This window comes from Myxocyprinus asiaticus, chromosome 31, assembly GCF_019703515.2.
Source record: "Myxocyprinus asiaticus isolate MX2 ecotype Aquarium Trade chromosome 31, UBuf_Myxa_2, whole genome shotgun sequence".
NCBI classification, from domain to species: Eukaryota; Metazoa; Chordata; class Actinopteri; order Cypriniformes; family Catostomidae; genus Myxocyprinus; species Myxocyprinus asiaticus.
Window position 1 is genome coordinate 20,053,616 of NC_059374.1, and position 21,486 is coordinate 20,075,101.

The 21,486-nt window shown below is 38.3% G+C and overlaps 1 pseudogene; it reads right to left on the reverse strand.

Annotated features, from left to right (window-relative positions):
• Positions 1–3,051: 3,051 nt before the first annotated feature.
• LOC127422130 (odorant receptor 131-2-like) lies at positions 3,052–12,063 on the reverse strand (annotated as a pseudogene).
• Between the last annotated feature and the right edge of the window lie 9,423 nt (positions 12,064–21,486).

A 21,486-nucleotide genomic window follows, 5' to 3' on the forward strand; every position in this document is an offset into this window, starting at 1 on the left:
ATATTTTCCAATTGTACAATTCTTTAGGCTTCCTTTACAGGACCCATAGGGCCCAAAGAGTAGCAGTGATGCATATTGCAAATGCTCACTGGTTTCTGAGTCAACCCAAGCAGGGTTTGAACCTTTACCATTCCATATTATATCTCAGTGCACAATCCACAGCACCATGCTGCCACATAGAGGACAGCCAACAAAGGGACATACCAAGCTGAGAGTAAGCACAATGGTTACCATGATCAACTTCATATTCATGTAACTTTTCAACAAAGATGAAAATTATAATTTCATTAGCCCTGCAACCATTTAGTAAGCACAATACAAAGAGCTCCAATACAAGAGAAATCAAAACAAATGGCCTGCCTAACTAAAGATTTGAACCCATGACATTTGGAATTACAGTCCAGTACGCAACACTCTGTGCCACTCAGATGACAGGCTGAATGAGTGTAGTGTCAGCACAAGTGTGGGTTATCTTTTTAACTATAGGTGGTGCTGTCTCCAAAAGAACAAAATAAAAGGACATTTTTTAACTGGTGGTGGTACTATAGAATTTTTGGAGTTATTGATGCCCACCACTATCAGTGTGGCAAATTTCATAATTTTCTGATGTACGGTTCTATGGGCTTCAATAAACTCCCATTGGGGAGGAATATTAATAATAATATTAAGTTGACCAGAGCTGGGCTCAAACATTCCCCTTTCAATCTCCAAGTCTCACAGCAACACCATACAAACCACTATTCTACATTGCCACAAGCTGTACAGTTGCTAAAAACGGGTGTAAAGTAATTGAGAAAAATACTTACGTTTAATACTTAAATATAATTTTTTGGGATATGTACTTTACTTGAGTGTAATTTAAATGAAATACTTGCGCTTTTACTTTACATTTCCAAAGAATTGTTTTTACTTTTTACTCCTTACAATTTTATTTAAGGCAGAAGCTATTTTCACTAAGTGTAAAAAGCAACAAAAAGCATCTTCTTTGCACTAAGTGCAAACAGTGTTAGATGCTATTTGCAATCTAGTGCAAATAGTGGCAGATACTCTTACACCCCTGTTTAAATACTAACATACAGTATAGTGGCATCACTGCAGCATTTTTATTGTGTTTATTTGGAGTCCCACAGACACCCTACACCAACCCCTACCCCTAACCCTACCTTACAAAAATTAACCAGGGTTTTACTACAGTAACCATAGTATCACCATGGCATTTTTCTAGTAAAATCATAGTAACCACAAAATTAAACATGGTTACTATTAACTACTATTAACAACATGTTACTGTAGTAACACCATGGTTAGTACATCAGAACTATATAGTTTCCACCAAAACACATACACTACACATTACAACAATATTACTACAGTAAAACCATGGTTAATTTTATCCGGATCAAATCCTTCCTTTAACTCCCCGACCTTCACTGTGACCAAATCACTGCAAGGAATCTCTTTTATTTATTACTATAATAGGAAATATTAAGAGTAGAGACAGGGGAAAAAGTATGTCAAGGGGTGGGATTTCAAACCCAGAGCTCCAGCATGACAACACATACACATACCATTGTTACACCCAGAGCTACTACAACTGCACATAGGGGTGTAGTTTGTCATAAAATCCTGTGTTTCCACCAGACTACTGGAGCGCAAATAGTTACTTAGTTATCCAATCTCTTAATCCACTAAATGTCTAACCTGTTAACCAGTTTAATATCTCTGGCCCATCGCTGACCCCAAATAAATCTGTCGTGTTGTAGTTTGGTCTGAGCAGTGGTGGGCGGAGTTAGTATAAATAGCCTCTGCCAACAAGATGGGCTATTTGCACTTAGTGTAAATAGACACTCCATATATTTAAACTTGAAAAGTAATCCTTACATTTTTGCAGATCATTTTCTTTCGTCTTACTGGACTAAAGCTGCCCTTTTACTGTATTCGACACACGACAGATGACAGAGCCGGTCATTTCAAATACAGTGTTGCTCAGCAGCTGTGTGGAGTGGCGGCTGTATGGCTGGATGTCAGTATAGAGTCCAAAACCACAAGTACTTCTGGAACCAATGGGATGAGAAAGAGCTAAAATCTTACTTAGTGCACCTTTAAACCTAAACCTAACTTATAGTGTCATAAAAAGCAATTGTGAGATGAAAAACGCAATTTATGAAGCAAACATGTAATTTTGTGGTGCTTCTGTGAAACTTTCTGCTCATGTGTCAGCTCATGTGCTCTTCAGGACTCATACCCCATTCCTTTGTATCACATATACAACACACTATCAGTTGAGCTACCGTGCAATTTGATCACACTTAAACAAGCTTGTAAATGTTGTTGGTTATATAATGCAAACATTAAAATGAGTCATACACTATAGTAAAAATGTTTATATGTCATAAAATAGGATTGTGTGAGGAACAGAGAGACAAGTAATTGTTTATAGTGGTGGTGGTGTAGTAGACTAAAGCACATAACTGCTAATCAGAAAGTTGTTGGTTTGATCCCCACAGCCACCACCACTATGTCCTTGAGCAAGGCACTTAGCTCCAGGGGGACTGTCCCTGTAGTAAGTGCACTGCAAGTTGCTTTGGATAAAAGCTAAATGTATAATCTGCCCTTTTACTCATGATTTGAGTGAAAAGGGATAAAAGTCATTGTTGTTTTAGCGCCTCTAGTGTTCATTCCACAAGGAAATTGCCATGTTACGCACATCAGGCCACATAAAAATCATTTAGCAAAAATGTAGTTATTTTAACATGATTCTATGACCAGGTTGCGAATGCCACTGGGGGGAAAATATGTCGGAGACAGTAAAAAGGCAACTTAACAAACCAATCGAATTTAACAACATCCTCTCTCACAAAATCTCTTCTCTTGATTTCATTCTAGCTCGGAAAAAAGTTACTTTTTAACCCTTAAACAGGCAACATGCACCACAAGATACGTACTCTATAGTTTCTTATAGGGGCATGAGAAAGAGTTTTTCACCCAATCTTGCCAATGTTAACCTTGTGGATCTCCACGGCACACTAATACAGCGCACCGACCACAATGCTACATAGCCACAAGTTGTAGAGGATCTAAAGACACAAACCAAACTGAGTGTCAGCAGGTTTTAAATGAAATAAAAATAAATAATTTTAGAAATTTCACTCTGCATTTTCAGAAAACTTAAAATAAGGAAGCAATGATACATCAAAAATTTTGTTCACATTGACTAAGCATTTTGAACATTAGGTGGCACTGTCTCCAAACTGCTCAGGTACCCTGGAAGATGCATCCCAATTTTCATTCAAATCCAACAAAGCCTTCAAAAGATACAGTGTTTTATTATAAAATTCAAAATGGCGGAGAGCCGATATGGCTGATATCAAACACAACTGAAAGAAAAACCAGTAGGATACAATGTTCATTGCATCTTCTAAACAGTTGACAAGAGCTGGGCTGGGCTCAAACAGTACCCTTTTGATCTCCACAGCTGTTAATGGTTATGGGGCATGGACCTCTATGCTACACAACCAAAAGCTGAACCGGCGCTAAAGAGACATACCAAGCTGTGAGTCAGCAGGTTTTAAATGAATAAATAAATACATTTAGAAATTTCTCTCTGCATTTTCTGAAAACTTAGAATAAGGAAGCAATTATACATCTAAAGTTTTGTTTAAATTGACTAAGGATTTTGACCATGTCTCCAAACTGCTCAGGGACCCTCCAAACTGCTCAGGGACCCTCCAAACCGCTCAGGGTATGGTGGAGAGGCAGTATGGCTGAAATGGGGACAATTGGTATCGTTTAAATCCTCATGACCCACAGAATCCATAGACACCAAACTCATTATTTTAGGACAAATGGTTCAAAAGTTACTGGCAAAAATAGCAATTTTTCACATTTCTTGACCCATAGGTAGTGTTGTCTCCAAACTGCGCATGTACCCTCAGACCATGGTCCTAATGAAGCATACCAAGTTTTTTTTCGATAGGACAATGTGCTGCTGAGATTTAGCCTTAAATCCTATTTCACGTCAACCTTGTTAACTTCTCGATGCCATAATTTTCAACAACTGCCAAAATCAAAATGAAGTGATGTCATATCTGTGCGGCTCGGTCTGGTCTTTGAGCCATTGTTTGGGAAAATCAGACCAAGTTTCCACTGTAATGAGCAGAGTTTAAATGTAAGGGAATCATCAGGAGGAGAGTAATCAGATGCAAAAATAATGTTGTTTCTAGGACAAACAGTTCAAAAGAAATGTGCAAAAGAATAGTGAATTTTTGTATTGGTGGTAGTGCTATAGAGCTTGGCCTAGAGACCCCAAAATTTGTCTGGTGGTTATCGATGCCCACCTCTATCAGAGTGCCAAATTTAATCATTTTCCTATGTACGATTCTATGAGCTGCCATAGACTCTCATTGGGTAGGAAGAATAATAATACTAATGGATACAATAGGTGCCATAGCACCTTCGGTGCTTGGCCCCTAATAAATACATGATTACATGATATATGCCTTGTCAGTGTTTTTTATGTGGTTAGGGTATTTTTACAAGAAATGCTAACCAATGTATCCATTAACATTGTATAGAAATATACAAATAATATATTAATACTGTATATAAGTTTGATGCAGCAATTGTTAATCTTGTGTACATCTTCATGTGAACATTAAACTTTATGCTAAGCTTAAATGCTATTTCTTGCCATTACATGCATCTATTACCAGGCTCAATTATATTTTATAATGAATTCTATGACAAAATTCATGTTGGAGCATAACTTTTTATCTCTAGTAAGACCTTTGGTATTAGGGCAAAGATGAACTGCAAAAATCTTACTCTTAGTGAGAATTTAAATATCTTAAAAAATATCTCAAAATCTTTAAAACAAGTTAAATATACTTGAGTAGCAAAACTGCATAAGATATTTAGGCTTTTTTGTCAGAGAATGTTATATATATTTTTTTAATATAAGTGTATTTTCTTACTTTAGTTACTTGTTTATAGTCAAAACTATAAGTGAACTACAGATGGTGTGAAAAAATTGGCCAGTGTTGACAAAGTAATCTAAAGTATTTGCATTATGTTACTGACCTTGAGTAATCTAACAGAATACATTACAAATGACATTTTACAGCATGTATTCTGTAATCTGTAGCGGAATATATATATATATATATTTTTTTTAAAGTAACCTTCACAAACATGAAATTACATTACCACTTGACTTTTTGAATAATTTTGAAATTGACTACATTTGGCTTCATTAAATTGTTTATTGTTAGTGATAACAGAAAAAAGAAAAATCAAGCAATTAGCCAATTTTCATTTTTGGGTGAACTATTCCTTTAATAAGGGGTGCAAATAGCATCTAACTACACTGCCTGGCCAAAAATAAATAAATAAATAAATAAAAGTTGCCATTTGGATTTAAATAAGCAGATACTTAAGATCATTATTGCAGTGATTAATTTGTTTCAGCTGGCAACAGTTCTTTTAACCCTAACTGATGCAGTGTGTAGCTTCTCATTTCTTAAACATCCATGTCGGATGCTCCCGTGGTGGTGGAAATGATGTTACTGTGTTTCAGAAGAGGCAAATTACTGGCCTGCATCAAGCAAAGCAAACAATTAAGGAGATTTCTGAAATCACAGTAATTGGGTTAAGAACTGTCCAATGCATAAATAAAACCTGGAAGGATAGTGGTGAACCGTCAGCTTAGTGGAAGAAATGTGGTTGGAAAAAATCTTGAATGATTGTGATCGGAGATCACTAAAACGCTTGGTTAAGTCACATCGTAAAAAATCGACAGTAGAACTCACAGCTATGTTTAATAGTGAAAGTAAGAGCATTTCCACTTGTACAATGCGATGAGAACTTACAGGGTTGGGACTAAACAGCTGTGTTGCCACAAGAATGCCACTTGCTACTGAGGCTAATTGGAAAAAATGACTTCAATTTGCTAGGGAGCATAAAGATTGGACTGTTGAACGATGGAAAAAGGTCACGTGGTCCGATGAGTCCAGATTTACCCTATTCCAAAGCTAAGGGCATGTCAGGGTAAGAAGGGAAGTGCATGAAGCGATGCACCTGTCATGCATAGTGCCCACTGTACAAGCCTCTGGAGGCAGTGCTATGATCTGGGGTTGCCTCAGTTGGTCAGGTCTAGGCTCAGCAATGTTATACGGTAATAAAATGAAGTCAGCTGACTACCTGAATGTACTGAATGACCAGGTTATCCCATCAATGGATTTTTTATTCCCTGATAGCACAGGCATATTCCAGGATGTCAATGCCAAGATTCATCAGGCTCAAACTGTGAAAGAGTGGTTCAGGGAACATGGGGAATCATTTCCACACATTAATTGGCCACCACAGAGTCCTTACCTTAACCCCATTGAATGTCTTTGGAATGTGCTGGAGAAGACATTACAGAGTGGTTCGACTCCCCTGTCATCAATACAAGATCTCGGCCAAAAATTAATGCAACTCTGAATGGAAATAAACGTTGTGACATTGCATAAGGCTGTCGAAACAATGTCATGACAAATGTGCGCCGAAATCAAAGCTAAAGGCAGTCCAACGTAATATTAGTGAATGCAATTTTTTTTTTTTTTTTTTTTTGGTTGGGCAGTGTATGTTTACACTTAGTGCAAAGAAGATGCTTTTTGTTGCTATTTACACTTAGTATAAATAGCATCTATCGCTATTTGCACTTAGGGCAAATCAAATTTTGGCATAATGTGCTTCAAACAAGTAAACTTTGTACCATTGGACAACAACTGTATTCACAACATTTATTCTGCCAGATTTGCCAACCATGGTAGTTTCTGATTAAGTTATGAAATTATTAAACAGCTGCTTAGGTTGCTGATCAGAATATCTACCCTTCCTGAATCAACGGATTAAGAGGTGCAGGTTTATACCAAGAACAGATTGTAATTAGAATTTAATGAAATACAGGTAACGTGACCTGCCAATCATGACTCTCCATCTGCCAGTGTGTCATGGCAGGCTGACACTTAGGATTGCATTGAGGGAACCAGACTATTAAAGGTCATATGCAATTATTTTAGTAGATGGCAGACAGTGACTTAATGTGGTGAGTTCTGGAGGAGTAGATATGTCACTAACCTTCTGATGCTGGTGACCAATATAGGCACTACTTCACACTACTGTAACACTGGGCTCATAGTTTGGAGCCTACACTTTTGGTTTCCTCTATTAACTACAGTACTGTGCAAAAGTCTTAGGCACATAAGATGTTTCACAAAAGCATTTGTCTTAAGATGGTTATTTATATCTTCAGCTTTAGTGTGTCTACAGGAAATATAAATGTTAGACTCCCAACCATTACTTTTGCAAATAGAAAAGATTAGAATAGAAGAACAGGGAGCCCTGCAACAGATGTCATGGCCCCCACAAAGCCCCCCACTGAACATCGTGTTAGTCTGAGATGACATAAAGAGACAGAAGCAATTGAGACAGCCTAAATAGATAGAAGAACTGTGGCGAATTCTCCAAGAAGCTTGGAACATCCTATCTGCCAACAACCAAGAAAACTGTGTCCAGGTGTACCTAGGAGAATTGGTGCTGTTTTAAAAAGCAAAGATGGTCACACCGAATATTGATTTAGCTTTTTTATGTCTACTGGACTTTGTATGATATTAAGTGTGTTACAGTGAGGGAGGTCACAAGAGCATGATCTAAACGTTGTTTAATAATAATAAAACAAAACACAAAGCAGGATAACACTGAAACAAGGCAAGACAGGAAACCAGGAAGCGAAACAAAAGGTAAACAAACAGACATAGAACTGGAGCATGAACTGGATCGAAACATTAAACAACTGACAAAGGTAAAACAGACATCAGGGTAATATATACACAAGGACAATGAGGTAAATGAAACACAGGTGAGAAACAATGGGGAACAGCTTGAAGTGATCAGAGCAGTGCATTATGGGAAGTGTAGTCCAGGGGGAACAGATGACAGAGGCAGACAGCAGTGAATCATAACAAAGTGATAAATGAAAGCTATTTATTACATTATTTTTGAAGACATCCTCACTATGTAACATTTTGCCTAAAACTTTTGCACAGTACTGTATAACATTAACAAAAAAAAAAAAAAAAAGCACATATATAGCATGCAGCAATTTAAAAGGTGGTCTATTATTTATAGCTAACCAAATAAGCAACCTGAGCATTTAATTATTTGTAAGCCTTATAGTGATCTTGGAAATGGAAAAAAATTATCTTGATGAGTCAGTTTTTAAATAAACACCAGTTTTGTATAAAGGCACATTTTACATGATTCATTGTTTTATTTTAGATTCTTAGTCATTTAATAAATAGGCCTTATGTTTTAAGTTTGATGACTTAATATATGTACATTATGAACAGTAACTTGTCATCCTACTATTTAGATGAATATACAGTGGTTTTAATACAGGCAATGTGCATCTTTTCTATTCAGTGTAGTATAGAAAAGAAAGTGTGCAGTGACAGTTATGGTCACACACAAATGTCTTTATGAATCAATACACTATTACAGCATATTGAGTTTCTTTGATAATATAACATTAACTCTTGATATAATAAAAACTGTATTGGTTAGATTAACCAGCTCAAAGCATAAACACAAAATATATAATTATTTCTTGATACCTATTTCTTGATAAGTTACATTGATTTGTATTTCAACTGAGAATAACACAGATGAACATGAAATAAATTTTGTTATAAAAAGTATACATGCATTGCAAGACAGATATCATATATAATGACAGTATTGTTAAACATTATTGTTTCATTAAAATAAAAAAACACTAGAGTAAATTCAGTAACACTTGTGCTAACTACACCTCTAAAGGGGTTGTTCTACCATGTCTTATTTTGTGCTGATTAATGTGCAAGGAAATTCCACAAAAGGCATAATGTTTAAAAGCATAACAGAACTTTTTGTCTCGTAATCCATAAACTAAGGGGCTTAGACAACAAGGCCAGAGCACAAACAGAATAAAATTTGAGTATCTTACATTCACAAACAGCATAACATTTACTTTTCATAAAGGCATTTCTATATAAGGGATTATAAGCTACAACATACTCAGTAAAAACTGAATATCATGGAGAATCACAGTTTTGCGACCCTTATTGGTTGACTTCTTGTTCTCATTTGAGGCTGATCTGGCTTCTATCATGATCTTGATGTAGGTAGAGACAATAATACAAATTATTTTGATGAATAATATCAGTAGACTCGCAGGCCTTGTGTCTGCCAGCCATCTTACTACACACAACATATGAATGCAGGCCACCAGGAGGCATATTAGCAAGAAAGACTGTGAGAACAAACACTACTGACACCAGATATGATGAGAATCCCAATTAAGGTGTTTTGAGGTTGGAAATGCTAGCGTGTCTTAGAGGCATACATATAGCCACATAACGCTCCAAACACATCGCTACAAGAGTAACAGGAGTACAAACAGTGAGCAAAGACATTAGTGTGCAAATAATACAGCAAGGAATTATGTCAAAAGAGTACTGGTAAAAACTCAAAATCAGGGTTAAATCAATGAACACCATAGCAGCAGAGTCAACAAAAAGAATTTGAGCAAACAGAACGTAGCATGTGTCCTACCTGAAGGTCTCCGCCTTCAGAAAGGTGAAAAATCATCAGACCATTTACATAGAGAAGTATTCCCACCAGAACCTGCACCAGTACATGTCTCTCGTTGAATGGTTTTATATTATACTATGAAACAGTGCTGCTCAAATTGTTGCTTTCTGTGTAGTTCAGCATGACAGCAAAAATAAAAACTCCTTAAGTTGGAAGGTTGGAAAGAGTACACAACCTCCATGCACTCTTCTCATTTTGTGCTGTGTTTTATAAGCTTCGGATGGGATGGCACCTTATATTGTTTATACTTACAATACATGGCATCATTGCAGAAGTTAGTATGGTCACAATGTTGATTTCATTATTTTGTATGAATATGTAACAACCACAGAGAAAACATATGCACAGTGGCCACCTAAAGTATTTGGAAACTTAAACCACATAAAAATGTATGAATGTCATTGCAACAAGTGGCATTTCTTTTAAATTAATATAGCACAAGCATACTTTTTAAGCATAACATTTACACAAAATTTGGTTAAAGATAAAACAATAAATATACTGTTCAAAAGATTAAAAGAATTTGGACACTTTCTGGTTGTCAAATGTTAGGGAAAACATCCATACTTAATGTGATGAACTATGCCTGCTAGGACCCCAGTGAACTTGAGGGGAACTGCCTTCATACATCTCCTAAAAATAACATTGCGTTAGTCGATTAAAAGTAGCCTAACTATGATGCTTTGATTCCACCACAGAATAAAAGACATATACAGTAACAAGTAATTCTGACTATGCAATTTTGAGACATAAAGTCTCTATTGCAAGATATAAAGTCAGAATTACCTCTACTTTTTCCATACTCGACTGCAAAAATGGCTGGGTAAAGTTGGTTCAGAGAAATGATTTAACATCATTTGTTTGCTGTGAAAAGTTCACAAGCTCAAGGTGACAAAGAAGAAGTGGCACAGGTCAAAAGACCCTGCTGACCCAAGCAAGTATCAACATCTTCTCTCCTCTTTCTCCTCTAGTGTTTCTGCTGATAAGTTCGACCATTACCAGAATAAGATCAGTAACACAATTTTTACTTTCTCTTTTCTATCCTCCGCCAACCCCTCTTACTACTTCTTTGACTGCTGATGACTTTGGCACTTTTTTTTACTAACAAAGTCTGTCAGAGTAAAAAATCCTTACAAATCATCTGTCTTCATCCTCCTTGACCTGTCTACTGCTTTTGACACAGTGAACCACCAGCAATTAGGTATAGCTGCAGGACGGAGATCTCCAAATGGAGGCAATTTCCAAAAGATTGTTACTCCATAAGGGGGTTGCGGCAACTCCAAAAGGGGGTGTTATTGGTGTTCCTCAGGGATCAGTGCTTGGACCTCTCCTCTACTTGATATACACAACATCACTTGGACCGATCGTTAAGACACATGGCTTTTCCTAAAAATGCTATGCAGATTATATGCAGCTCTACCTGTTGTTCCAGCCTGTTGACCCCACTGTTTCAGAACATATACTTGCCTGCCTTTCTTAGGTCTCAGTCTGGATGAAAAAATGCCACCTTTGGCTCAACCATGCCAAGACAGATCTCTTTGTGATCCCAGCCAACCTATCTGTTGACCACAACCTTTCTATTCATCTAATAATTTTCTTTATTTATCACACATTATACATTTGCACATATACAGTGAAATTCTTCTTTTTCCACATATCCCAGCTAGGCTGGGGTCAGAGCGCAGGGTCAGCCATGATACAGCACCCCTGGAACAGATAGGGTCAAGGGCCTTGCTCAAGGGCCCAACAGCAGCATCTTGGCAGTGCTGGGGCTTGAACCCCCAACCTTTTGATCAATAACCCAGAGCCTTAACAGCTGAGCTACCACTGCCCCAAGCACTTGGTTACATCTTGGTTAATGCCAACCAAGAGAGCTTGGAACCTGGGAGTGGTGGTTTATGGCCAGCCTACATGTAACTTTACTGCCCACATCTCATCACCGGTCACCACATCTCGGTCTTGCATGTCTGTCTGAAAATGCTGCACAGCTCCTGGTCCAAGCTCCGGTCATTTCAAGATGGGACTACTGAAATGCTCTGTTTGCCGGCCTCCTGGCTAGCACGATTAATCTGCTACAGATGCTCCAGAAAGTGTAGCGTGTCTGGTCTTTTCAATCAACAAAGAAGGCTCACGTCACCCCCCTCTTGATTTCACTCCACTGGCTACCAGTAGCTTCCCACATTATAATCAAGGTTTTGACTTTTGGCCTTCAGGACAGTCAAAGGAACAGCACCCTCTTACTTAACTCACTTGCTTTCTGCGGTCAATGAATGAGAAGTGTCTGGTCCTCCCATCACAACAAGGCACAACATTTATTTCACAATCTTCCACTTTCTCTGTTCCTCCGTGGTGGAAAAAGCTTTCAGTCTCCAACTGATCTGCTGAAACCATCTCAACATACAAGAAACAGCTGAAAGCACATCTCTTCTATGAGCACTTAACCAGTCCACACTAATGGCACTTACTAATTAACTATTGAATTAAAAAAACAAAACAAAAAAAAACTTTCCTTGTCTGTCTCTTTCTTCTGCGCTACCTTCTATACCACTCTAGCCACTCTTGGAACTTGTCAGTTCGATACTGCAGATATTGTTGACTTTTGTAAGACAAATTGCTTGTTATGATCCTCATTTGACAGTTGCTTTGGATAAAAGCCTCTGCTAAATTACTTAATGTAAATATAAATAAAAATAATAAACATAGAAAACCACAATTAAAAAATGCTTAGTGTGGCTTAACATTGGAAGCCAAAATTTAGTTTGCACCTTATTGGTAACAGATACTATCTACAGGCAAGCTGATGAGCCCACAATATAAACGCAACACATAAAGTTTTACGTTAATTGTTTCCCCTAGAAAACTGTTATAAAGAAAACACTAAATGTAAAAATATGGTGTCGTTGTTTTGGCAGTAGATAACATTTATAAGAAGGGACATGTGCGAGAAATTTGGTTCTTCCTGGTCATTGTTGTAGAACATTAAAGTGATAGTTCATCATTTACTCACCCTCACGCCATCTAAGACTTTCTCGCTTCTGCTGAACACAAGCGAACATTTTAAGGAGTATATCTCAGGTCTGTAGGTCCACAATGCAAGTGAATGTTGATCAGGCCTTTGAAACTCTAAAAATCCAGTTAGTTTTGGGTGAGAACAGACAAAAATTAAACTCCTTTTTACTGTACATCTCATCATTGCAGTCTCTAGGCACAATCAAGATTTCAAGCTCGATTACGCTAGATGGCGCTATAGAAAATGTAATCGAGCTTGAAATCATGATCGCTAAGGAGACTGCTGTCAAGATGTACAGTGAAAAAGGAGTTATATTTTGGTCTGTTCTCATCCAAAACCAAATGGATGGCTTCAGAAGACGTTGATTAAACCACTAGAGTCTTATGAATTGACTTTATCTCCTTTTTGGAGCTTAAAATGCCAGGTCACCATTCACTTGCATTGTATGGACCTACAGAGCTGAGATATTTTTCTAAAAATCTTTGTTTGTGTTCTGCAGAAGAAAGAAAGTCATACACATCTGGGATGAAATGAGGGTGAAAAAAAAATATGAGAGAATTATAATTTTTGGATGAACTAACCCTTTAAACCACATTAAGCGTTTTTTATGTTAAGTGTTTTAGAATGTCCCCTCCACAGGGCAAAACAGAGCATATGAAGGTGCAAAGAGGCTATATTCCTTGAAAATGTGCATTTCCAAAGTACACAACACAATGGAAAAGCCAGAGCACAACAAAATTAAGTTGCAATACAACAAAATGAAACACTGTATTTTAAGTTGTGTGGCAGTTTGATTTAAAGGTGCTGTAAGTGATTTTGAATGGAATTTTGGACTGCATTTCTACAATGGCATTGATAACTGAAAACAGTTGCATTTGAATGATGCTGCATCCAAACCCCTAGGTGTCAGCAGGGGTGAAAAAGTACTCAGAAATTATACTTAAGTGAAAGTATGGATACTGAGTGAAAATTTTACTCAGTTAAAAGTCAAAGTATTTAGCCAAAAACATACTTGAGTGGAAGTAAAAAAGTATTTACATTAAATTGTTCTCAAGTATTAAAAAAGAAAAAAAGTAACTTTTTTCCTAGCTAGAATGAAATCAAGAGAGGAGATTGTGTGAGAGAGGATGTTGTTAAATTCAATTGGTTTGAAAGTTGCCTTTTTACTGTCTCTGATGACTGTCATATTTCTCCCCCAGTGGCATTTGCAACCTGGTCAAAGAATCATGTTACAATAACTACATTTTGCAAAATGATGTTTATGTGGCCTGTTGTACATAACACTGGAATTTCCTGGTGGAATGAACTAGAGACACTAAAATAAAAATTATTTTAAACCCCTTTCACTCAAATCACGAGTAAAACGGCAGATTATCAATTCGTAAACACTTACTTTTTGCTCTGTTCCTCACATAATGCAATCTTATGACATACAGTATAAACACTTTTACTATAGCGCATGACTCATTTTAACATGTGCGTGGTTGCTTCTGAAATCATGTTTTTCATCTCACATTTGCTTTTTCTGACACTATCGCTTAGGATTAGAAGGTTTAGAGTAGGGAGGTTGGTTTTGTTGAATGAAATCTTGATAGAACATTAACCTTAAAAACCTCATCTGTTCGCTAGAACATTTCACTCGCTTTTAGAGCCACATAGTAGACATTTCACTTCGGAACTGCCCTGACACGTGTAATGAACCACATAATTCCTTTTGGCAAAAACGTTGTCACAGTCACGCAATGTTCGTTGCATGGGAGAAGACACTCATGAATTGCGATGTCAGAGCACCCTGCCCCTTGAGACAAAGAGAAAGATAAAAAAAAAATCAAAAATCAAAAAAATCAAAACAAGCTTTGAAGAAAATTAGTAATGTTGATGGTTTTGTGAATTGTTTGAGGTTCCTACCAAACCTTGCTGTTGAGCAGATGGATGAATTCAATAAAATTCATAATTAATATTTACTCAAATTCCATTATTTTTATTATCATTATTAATATAATTATTGATGGTTTTATTAGAATTAATAGTTGCCTAACAACAATAGCAATAATAATTCAGCAAATAGGAAGTAAAAATTCATAGACATGATTTAAATATGAAGGCAAGTGTAGAAATAAATGACATGTACACATTTAATTACAAAAGACTTTTGTTTTTATATATATATATTTGCAACATGAATGATAATTTTTGACTTCATAACTGTCCAATCTGTAGTGTTTAGGACAAAAACTATCATTGTTTTTTACTTCGTGCACATAGTTTTGAATGAATACATCACATTCAGTCAGGCGATCACATACGGAGTAACGATGCTGGCACTGGCAATGATGAAGACGATGATGTGAAGATGAAGAACCCAAGTGCAGTTTATTTACAAATGTGATAACCAGTAACCCTAACTACAAACGTGAAACATAAACATGAACTTGACTATAACTAGTCTTAAAACTTGACATAAACATAACATGGCTTGACTTGGCTAGAACAAAACATATCCACATACATTCACATTTGACAAAGACACAATGGAAAACATAAGGCTTAAATACATGGACATAGGGGAACATAAACCAATGAACAAACAGAACTGATAACAAGATAATTAAACAATAAACCAATGAAAACATGACACATGAACATGGAGGGAAAAACATGAAATCACATGACAAGGGAAACAGGAACTAAACATTCCAAAATAAATGACTTGAATCAACAAAATACACATGACATGGGCCCCACTAATGGGCGGCTCCCGACACCCCAACACATAAACAAAACACGTAAAACATGACAAACTCAAAGTTCTGTAGGGAGCTGGGGGAAGGGGGGGTGTCGAGGCGTGGGGCGTGGCATAGCGAGAAAGGGTGAGGGGCATGGGACCAGTGCAGAGTCCATGGAGGGTGGAGCCATGAGAGGCTTGAGGGGCAGATCCATGGAAGGTGGAGCCGTGAGAGGCTCGAGGGGCGAAGCCATGGAACTTGGTGCCTGGAGAGTAGCCGAAGACTCGAAGGGCCAGGGTGGAGCCGATGGCAGGGAGGACCAAGGCGGTGCTGGAGGCTCGGAGGAGCAAGGTGGAGCTGGGGGATCGGATGACAGAGGTGGAGCCATAGGGAAGGAGGTCCCTGGTGGAGCTGACAGATCGGAGGGACGAGGCACAGCCAGAGGATCGGAGAGCCAAAGTGGAGCCAAGTGACCGACAGACCAAGGAGGAGCCAGAGGGACGAGGGACCCCGGCAAAGCCGACAGGCTGAAGGACCGCAGTGGAGCCGAGGGAACGCAGAGCTGAGGCAATGTTGAGGGACCGACAGGCCAAGGCGAAGTCCAGGGCTTGGAGGGTCCAGGTGGGGTCGGAGGGCCGAAAGTTCCCCTTACCTGCTCAGGAGAACTAAGGGTGGGTATAAGGGTGGGAACCATCTCCAGGTCCAACTGCTCAGGTGTGGCTGTGACGTGGCATGGAGCAGGCTGAGGCATTGCTGTGACGTGGCATGGAGCAGGCTGAGGCGTTGCTGTGACGTGGCATGGAGCAGGCTGAGGCGTTGCTGTGACGTGGCATGGAGCAGGCTGAGGCGTTGCTGTGACGCGGCATGGAGCAGGCTGAGGCGTTGCTGTGACGCGGCATGGAGCAGGCTGAGGCATTGCTGTGACGTGGCATGGAGCAGACTGAGGCGTTGCTGTGACGCGGCATGGAGCAGGCTGAGGCGTTGCTGTGACGCGGCATGGAGCAGGCTGAGGCGTTGCTGTGACGCGGCATGGAGCAGGCTGAGGCGTTGCTGTGACGCGGCATGGAGCAGGCTGAGGCATTGCTGTGACGTGGCATGGAGCAGACTGAGGCGTTGCTGTGACGCGGCATGGAGCAGGCTGAGGCGTTGCTGTGACGCGGCATGGAGCAGGCTGAGGCGTTGCTGTGACGCGGCATGGAGCAGGCTGAGGCGTTGCTGTGACGCGGCGTGGAGCAGGCTGAGGCGTTGCTGTGACGCGGCGTGGAGCAGGCTGAGGCGAAAACTTGACTTGACATAAAAAGAACATGGCTTGGCTTGACTAGAACAAAACAAAACAAAACAAAACAAAACAAAACAAAACACATCCACATACATTCACATTCAATACTTGACAAAGACACCATGGAAAACATGAGGCTTAAATACATGGACATGGGGGAACATAAACCAATGAACAAACAGAACTGATAACAAGATAATTAAACAATAAACCAATGAAAACATGACACATGAACATGAAAAACATTAAATCACATGACAAGGGGAACAGGAACTAAACATTTCAAAATAAAAGACATGAATAAACAAAATACACATGACATACAGTCTAGTCACACAAATATTTAAACGTATCCGAAGCTCAAATCAGATCTGAAATTCTGGCTCTGCAGATGGTCAGAACTCCACACAGCCGACGTGCAACACTCTGCTGTTTGTCAATCTGTCATTTGTCCGATGCAGTAAAAGGGTGGCTTCAGTCCAGTAAGACGAAAGAAAATGATCTGCAAAAATGTAGTGAGTACTTTTCAAGTTTAAATAAAATTGTAAATAGTAAAAAGTAAAAAAAAATATTCTAAAATGTGATTAAGTAAAAGTACAAGTATTCCGTTTAAATTGCACTCAAGTAAAGTACAAATCCCCCCAAATAATACTTAAGTATAATACTTTTTATTCAATTACTTTACACCTCTGGGTGTCAGTGTCCAAGTCCAAGACGACATGCATAAAAAATTACTCAGTGCACCTTTAACATCATATTCAGATTGATAAATGTTGTCAGTTGAGGGTGCTATTTTGCTACTCTTGTGTTTGACAACCACTACAATCTCAATGCTACAATGGTATCTTTGAAGGGTGGGGCTTTGTAAAGAGAAAATACAGATAATTATAATTAATTAATTCATATGTACGTCTGTTAGCATTTCTGTGACAGCTGAAGGGTGTGCGACAATGAATGAAGAGGAAATATAGATATTTTGAATTTGAGCATAATATCAAATACTTTCCTAGGAAAAGGATTTAGAGAGTAACTTAAAAGTAAAATAATTTGTAATGTGATTACTTTTTTAGATGAAGTAATCAGTAAAGTATTATGATTACATTTTTAGAGAACCAAATAGTCATTTGCAGCAGAATATTTATTTTGATTAAATTACATAACACTGATTACAATGGTGTAATTGTAAATATGTGTACAAGAAAATTCAATAACAATATACACTGAAACAATGAAAAGGCATAGCTGAACCTGACCTGCTGGATGAAATGTTTTTCAAAATGTCAGCTGCACTCAAGTCATCTATAATAAAAGAAAAAGCAGATACAAGTAAAACTCTGTCTTTAGGGACTAATCATCAATGTTTGTAATCTGTTGTCACTGTAGACCACATTAGAGCACGTACAATCATTAAAACGTGTCATTTGTTCAGTCTTTCCCCTGTTAACTGTTGGCAGTTTGTTAATGCCCCAGTCACACTGATTACCTTGTAAACAAACAAGCTAATTACCAATTAAAAGCTAAATAGAGGGTCTGGTTTAATAATTAATTACATTGTTAATTACTTTCATCAAACTTAATGAGCCACCAAAGATTTTAAGCCATTCCACAGGTAAAGTTCCAAATTTAGGCTATATGATTCATATGAGTTGAGGTTTAGGTTTGATGTACTACTTTAAAAAGGATGCTTTAGGGTAGTTGGTCAGAATAGAATATGTCGTGTTCATGAAAATCACTGTTACAAAGCCATTTTCTATTCATATTCCAACAGCTAATATTGTACTGAAATAAGTTTAGTGTGACTGCTAGTTTGCTTGCAAACATCAGCTGATTCTTGTGGTTTACAGTATGTGCTGACACCATGCGATAATGGATATTGGTCACAATGGAAGCTGTCATTAAAGCCTATTATAGGCTTTTAAGCTCAATTTATGCAGGAAAACAATTGTAAAGCACAAAACAATTCACGAAACAGCAAAATGTATAGTGCAATTGTTTTGCATAAATGTATAACAATCTGACATGCAGGAAAAAATACTCTTGTCCTGAAATCAAAGTTCAGCCTTTCGGTTTAAATTTACCCTAATATAGTTTAACCTTGTCTGAATGCATGCTTGTGTGGTTTTATTGTGTTCACTTGTTTACCTAAATATGATGATTGAATATGTGATTGAAATAACTTTTTTAAGGATAGAATTCACACAAATCATCATAATTTATCATTAAAATCATGCATCTCTCTCTCCCGAACGGGTGCCTCCGACTAGTCTTTATCCCCCTCCCGGATGATTAGCTCGATTCAGGGCCGGCCGTGTGTCCTCACGGCCCGGCCCCACCCTCCTCCTCGTCACACTCCTCCATCACCCGACTCAGGCCGGCATGACGCACTCCCCTCCCCTCCCCTACCTTCCTGGGTCATCAGGCCCCTGGCGGATGGAACCGCTCATCCCCTTCTTCGGTGGATGGCAGCGGTTCCTCCAGCACTCGGCGGCCAGCAGCAACCCCTCTGTCCCCAAGCAGACGGCCGTGGCTGCTCCTTTATTATTATCCTAATAAAGTGCTAAGTGAGTATGTACAGTATATACAGTAAGCATCTTTTTATTGAATATTGAATCTTCCCCTTGGGAGTGACACCCCCCCGACGCGGACACTTATGGCCCCCATTCGGTAAAGGATTTCCACTCTTTTTTGGGGAGAAAAAAGAGGAGAAGAAGCCACGGCTGGGCTAGCCTGTCCCCATTTTTTTGGGCAGTCGACTTGTCCACGAGTTGCAGGGGACCGTTCGATGCTTGTAGTAGCATTGGGGAGGTTACGTGACGGCCTGGTGCACTGGCTATGAGGCACACAGTGGTCTGCCCGTCTCGCACCGCCAGTCCACGTAACACAGTTCAGCTTATTGTGGCGTTTTTGTATAAGGACCCCTAGTGTCACTACATCGACACAACGTTGAGTGAGTGACAGATAGGGAACGTCATGGTTACTTTCGTAACCTCCGTTCCCTGATGGAGGGAACGAGACGTTGTGTCCCTCTTGCCACAGCGCTGAACTACCCGCTGAAATGGCCGGGACCCTGTCTCGGCTCCTCAGCACAAAACCTGAATGAGTGGTTGCAAGCCAGCTCCTTTTATACCCGTATGTCCGGAGTAGCAGCATGCAAATTCCACTCGCCAATTCCCATTGGCCTTTTCTCAAAGATCAGAGGTGTTTGGGGCTCCCAAGGGCGACCCCGAGTGTCACTACATCAACACAACATCTCATTCCCTCTATCAGGGAACGGAGGTTACGAAAGTAACCAGGACGTTTTTCAGAGAATGCATTTTTTAATATTTGTATTTTGTCTTGCTGTACTGGCAGAGTTTTTATAGTCAAAACAAGTGAAAAAATCTACCAGTGCTGAAGAAGTAATCCAAAGTATTTAGAATACGTTACTGACCGTATGTTCTGATGCTAACAGAATACATAACAAATTACATTTTACAGCATGTATTCTGTAAACTGTAGTGGAATACATTTCAAAAGTAACCCTCCCAACCTTGCATATAGCAGCACGTAAACATGATATCCCCACATACTGTTTATGTTAAACTACATTGTGTTAATGTTTGACACAGTTAAAACATTGCCAACCTTAAAAACAAGTGACGTTTGTTCAGTGGTTAAACGTGTTCAGACAGTTCCCTCGTACCTGAATGAACGGCTCCTTAACCAGAATATAATTAAATATGCAGAAAATCACAGTATTACAGTTCTTGTATAGTGACAGGGCAGAAAGTCTTGAAGAAGCTAGAGAAGTGAGGTACTATTATTTATTTATACTTAAAAAGTAGAAAATTTTGAAAAAATTTACTCAAGTAAACTTTCCACCTCTGAGGCCCACACACTTGGGTTAAAAGGCCCCAAGGGGCTTCATTGTGATATCAAGTAGATAAAAGGGCAATAGTTAAGGTGCAAAATCTGTCAACTAATGCAAATAATTAAGAGACAGCAAGATGCTTTTTTTGAGTAACAAATTAAGATACTGCTTACTCAAAATAACTACTTTAGAAAAGGGTTAATCATTCCCTGTTAATTTCAATCACATTTAGCTTTTCTTAACATCTCAAGTATTCTATAAACAAATGAATCTCTATTGTGATTGGATCAGTCAATGTGGCCCACTTTGAACATTTTTCATAACAAATATATTCCCCTACTAAAGAAAAACGATGTGTTTTTGGGGGGCCTTTGGCCCAAATACTATACTTTCACTTATTGGACAGTTATTAAAAACTTTTTATTTAATCACCTTGAACAAAACAGATAATTACAAATAAGTCTTTTGTCTCAAAATAAATGTCATAATTTCAGGATATACTGTATATATATATATATATATATATATATATATATATATATATATATCAGGAAATTCCTCTTCAACTTAAAAAGAACTAACCAGTTAAGGAGGCAGACAAACGTGTTAATGTTGGTTTCAGTAACTTAAGTTGCCACTAGAGGGCCCAGTTACCAACTACATCTAAAGAGGGACTTGTAGACCACTTTCCTGAAATCTTCACACTTTTATGATAGATTTTGTGAACAAATTTGAGAAAATATGAAATCACCTTTTAAATTTTTTAGAGCAAATCATGCATTTACATAAACCCTCAACTCAGCCTTATTTTTCAGTTATTACAAACAATATTATAAAAATTATAAGTAACCTGCTTTGAACTCTATGTAACTTCCTAATTGATAAGCTTTAGAAGATCAGTGTTAATGATGTATGTTAAGAAAGTGATCAACAGTGAAGAAATAGAAGC